The sequence below is a fragment of the Arachis duranensis genome, chromosome 8, assembly GCF_000817695.3.
Source record: "Arachis duranensis cultivar V14167 chromosome 8, aradu.V14167.gnm2.J7QH, whole genome shotgun sequence".
Classification (NCBI taxonomy): Eukaryota; Viridiplantae; Streptophyta; class Magnoliopsida; order Fabales; family Fabaceae; genus Arachis; species Arachis duranensis.
The window spans coordinates 11,926,278-11,931,234 of NC_029779.3; the positions used below are offsets into that span (position 1 = coordinate 11,926,278).

Consider the following 4,957-nt stretch of genomic DNA (forward strand, 5'->3'; position numbering starts at 1 on the left):
GATTTCATTAAAGTGGGCCACGGACAAAATCGGCGCTCGCGCGCAAAGTGCGCGTGCGCGCCCCTGAACGCGAAGCAACATATGGCAAAATTTATATCATTTCGAAGCCCCGGATGTTAGCTTTTCAACCCAACTGGAACCGCATCATTTGGACCTCTGTAGCTCAAGTTATGGTCGTTTAAGTGCGAAGAGGTCGGCTTGACAGCTTTCCGGTTCTTTCATTTCTTCATGAGTTCTCCAACTTTTCATGCTTCTTTCTTCATTCCCTTGATCCAATCTTTGCCTCCTAAACCTTAAATCACTTAACAAACATATCAAGGCATCTAATGGAATCAAGGTGAATTAGATTTAGCTATTTTAAGGCCTAAAAAGCATGTTTTCACTCTTAAGCACAATTAAAGGAGAATATACAAAACCATGCTATTTCATTGAATAAATGTGGGTAAAATGTTATAAAATCCCCTAAAATCAATATAAGATAAACCGTCAAATTGGGGTTTGTCAAGGCACAGTGCCACTCCTTTGTACTCAGCTTCTGTGAAACTTTGGGACACAACTGTCTACTTTCTGCTTGACCAAGAGACCAAGTTAGGTCCAAGGTAAACACAAAAGCCACTGGTGGACTTTCTATCATCAACATCACTCCCCCAATCTGAGTCAATAAAGCCATAAATTCTGCAGTCACTCGACTTTTGAAACCTTAAGTTATGTTGGGTTGTGCCATCTAAGTACGTGAGTATTCTTTTGACAGCTCTCCAATGAGTTTCTAGAGGTTGTGGTATAAATTGTGAGGCTTTATTGACAACAAAGGTGATGTCTGATCTTGTGATTGTTGCATATTGGAGGCCTCCTATAATGGATTTGTACAATGCTGGTTTCTGAAATACTTCACCATCAAACACAGAGAGTTTCAAGCTGGAAGCCATTGGTGTAGGCATGGCTTCTGCATTGTGCATTCCCGCTCTTACAAGTAGCTCCTTGATGTACTTGGTCTTGCAAGGAGTATTTCATTATCATTTTTCTTAATAGCTTCAATACCCAAGAAATAATTCATTTCTCCCAAGTCCTTTAAAGAAAAATTGAGTTAAGCTGACTGATCAATGTGGTAATTTCAGAATCTGAGCTTCTTGTGACCACGATATCATCAACATAGACAAGAATATATGCTGCTGAGGATGCTGTAAATCTTGTGAAGAGAGACGTGGCTGAGACAGTGTTATGGAATCCAAATCGATTGAGGGTTGTCTTGAGCTTGGTAAACCACACACGAAGTGCCTGCTTTAACCCATATAGTGGCCTCTGAAGTTTGCACACATGAATCAGATGGTGGGGTGAAAGAAAACCCTCTAGTTGAGTCATGTATACTATTTTTTCAAGATCCCCATTTAAGAATGCGTTGTTGAAATCAAATTGCCTTATCATCCATCCTTTTGTCAATGCTAAGGTCAGCATAATTTTCACAGTGGGTGGCCTCACTACGGGACTGAGGATCTGATCAAAATTCACGCTTTCCTGCTGGCCACTAGTCTAGCTTTGTACTTTTTGAATGGTGCCATTGGGATGTCTCTTTATCCTGAAGACCCATTTACAACCAATGATAGGAGCTAAGTTAGGAGCAGGTTTGGAGACCAGCTCCCAAGTGTGGTTCCTCATTCGGGATTCATATTCCTCCTCCATTGCTATTCGCCAATGGGTACAGGCGAGGGCCTGTGCCACTGTCGGAAGCAGGTTCTCCGAGAGGTTAGGATCACCTTCTTGCACTACTGCTGCATATGTCTTGGGTTTGAAAATTTCAGATTTGCTTCTTGTTTGCATCAGATGTAGGTTTGTTAGAGTTGTAACTGGCAGCACAATTCAATCATGATTGATTAATTAGCACCTGCAGTAGGAGTGACATTGCTGGGAGGTGGATTAGTGACAATAGCAGTATTATCAATAAGAGCAGAGTGATCAGATAGATATGCAGGTATAACAGATAATGATGCATGCATGTCATTGTGTATATTGGAAGTATCATTTATAGAATTCAATGTAGGAGGTGTATGTAAGGCGCAAAGGGGAGGGAGGGGGTTTGGGGTTGGAGTTGTGGTGAGAGGAAGAGGTTGAATAGAGGGAAGAGGATTGAGATTGAAAGTAGGGTTGCGGACTGGTTGTGGGGTAGCTAAATAAGGTTAGGGTTTAAAAAGTTGGGGTTAAGGGAATTTAGATTCATTGAAGAACATATTTCTTGAGATAATCTCTTTTTCATTTAAGGATAAGCACCTGTATCCTCTGGGTCTGTGGCATATCCAATGAATATTGATTTTTCTTATCTGTGATCAAACTTGTAGTGAATTGTATGGTCTTAGCAAAGGGTAGCAAGTGCAACCAAAGGGTTTTAAAAATTTATAGTCTAGTTTTTTTGTTGGTGAGGGCTTCTAATGTGGTTTTGTTGTTGAGAAGGTGGGTGGGTAACCTGTTTATAAAGTAGGTGGTAGTCATGGTTGAGTCTTCCCAGAATGTGAGAGGTAGGTTGGCTTGTGCTAGTAAGGTGAGGGATGTTTCAATGATGTGTATATGTCTTCTCTCAGTAGTGCCATTCTGTTGGTGTGTATAGGGACAAGTAAGTCTGTGTTGGATGCCGTGTTCAGTAAGAAATTGTTTGAATGCCAAGAACATGTACTCTTCTCCATTGTCTGTCTGTAATGCTTTAATTTTTAATCCCGTTTGGAGTTCAATAGCTACTTTATACAACTGGAAGGCTTTAAAGGCCTGAGCTTTGGTGTTAAGCAAGTAAGTGGTGGAATATCTGGTACACGCATCAATGAAACAGATATAATAATGAAAATCTGACCTACTATATACTGGTGCTAGTCCCCAAACATCAGAAAATATTAATTCTAAAGGTGCATAAGATGTAGAAGAATTAGGATATGGTAATTGGTATATTTTGCTTATGCAACAAGCATGACATAATGAAGGGACAAGACTAATTTTATTTATTGCATCAGCCAATTTTAGCACATTACATTGGTTCATTACAAGAGTAACTACATTATCAAAGGGATGACCTAATTTTTTATGCCACTGCTGAGTTATGTCACTAACTCTTTTACAAGTGATATTTGCTGCTACACCTTTGTTACAAACTTAAGAGGACTATTGTTTTTTGATATTTCTTTTTCTTTTGCATACAGACCAGAATTTTTACTATAAATGGGACTATTAATAATTTGATTTTCTGATTTGTCTTTGTCTTTTTCTTTTTCATACAGGACAGAATTTGGTTTGCAAGTGACTCCAGCTGAGTTTGTTGAATTTGGTTTTGCAGCAGGTGAGTGTGAAGAATTGGGACATTGGTGAGGAAGATTTGATTTTTCTTTGGGATCATAGATTGAAAATTTTGGTTTTTCAGACATATTAGTGATGTTGAAGGTTGGTGTAATGGGTGGGGAAGGTAAATGCTTGGTTTCAGTGACTCTTGGGATAACTTGAATCCCTTCAAATATGTATAGTCCTTCCTTAAGTAGGCCTTGAAGGAGTATTTTTTTGACATCTGACATTGCAAAAATAAGGCCAGAATCCAAAAAATATACAGTTGTCTAGTGCAAACTTAGCAATACTAACAAGATTTTAAGAGATGGTAGGTACTTGTAGTAGGTTTCTTAGTGTGAAAGGTCTATTGGATAAGCACGCATGCATAAAGGAACTTCCAATATGCTCATTTTTCATACCTTGGGCATTACCTCCATACACTTTTTCTATGCCCTCATAATCTGATCCTGTCGCAAGGTTTCTTTGATCGAATGTGATGTGATGCGAGGCTCCTGATGAGTCTGGATACCAGGCCGTGTCAGGGAGAGCTGATGGCAACGTAAGGAGTGCTTGTGGATTCGCTGTTGTAGGTGACTGCATTCTTGGATCTTGATAATGTTGTTGATTGCTTGAGGCATTATGGAATGTCATTGAGGGTGGTTGAGCTGTGGTTAGGGGGTTACAGTTGAGGATTTATGAATTTTGGATTGAACCTGTGGTAACATTGTACAACTGTATATCCTATCTTTCCACATAATTGGCACTGAGGTCTGCTACCTTGCCACCATGTAGATCTTCCAGGACCTCTGAAGTAGCCTCTGCCTCGCGTTCCTTGAAAACTACCTTTGTTGCGGTGGTGATAATTTCTGTCTTGAGCTTTTTCTTGTTCCTCATTGCTTTGAAAAACATTTGCATGAATCATCCCTAGATCTGTCTTCTGAACCTATCAATCATCTCTTCTTCTGTGAGCAATTGTGAATTCACTTTCTAACATGTGGTTCATTCTTACCATTGTAATTATAATGAATGCTCTATATTCCTCACTGAAACCTCCTAGAGCAGCTTCTATGTATTCTTCCTTGGTAAGTGGTGCTCCAAGAGCATTTAGAGAATCCTACCTGATTGAAATTTGTGATGTATTTAGCTACGGTTGATCCTTGCTTCTTGAACGTTTTTAGTTGTGACTTCAGATTCTTAATTTTTGCTTTGACTCTGGCTTCGAAGTATTCATCTAGCATATGCCAGATCTGGTACGCATGATTGTATTCAATTACTCGATTCACAAAATTTTGCTCCATTGATGCGATTAACCATGCTACTAAGCATTGATCTCGGACCTCCCAGTCTATGTATTACTGTGTTTCAATTCCATTGCATCTGTCTGATTCTGAGCTGCATTGAGCTGGAACCTTTCTCGGATCGAGATGATTCTGGAGTTTATTCACCTTGATGCATGCTAATGCCTGTTTCTTCCATGCCCTGTAGTTATTTTATCGATTCGGTTCTCGCAACTTTAGTTGTAACTAAACTGTAGTGATAACTTTATGTTGTGTTGTGTTCTTGGGCTCATACTCAAGTCAAGAGCTCTCCTCTCAATTTTTTTAATTGTATTATAAAATAAATAATTTTTTATTATTTAATATTTTTTCATATTTTTTTGTGT

The 4,957-nt window shown here is 39.1% G+C and overlaps 1 long non-coding RNA gene across 1 annotated transcript in view; it reads left to right on the forward strand.

Annotated features, from left to right (window-relative positions):
- The window catches only part of LOC110274311 (uncharacterized), a 20,493-nt gene extending 15,992 nt beyond the window's left edge, over positions 1–4,501 (forward strand). Inside the window, exon 3 of the long non-coding RNA XR_008002018.1 lies at positions 3,255–4,501. This is a non-coding gene — a long non-coding RNA (uncharacterized LOC110274311). The remainder of the gene's footprint in view (positions 1–3,254) is intronic.
- Positions 4,502–4,957: the final 456 nt, after the last annotated feature.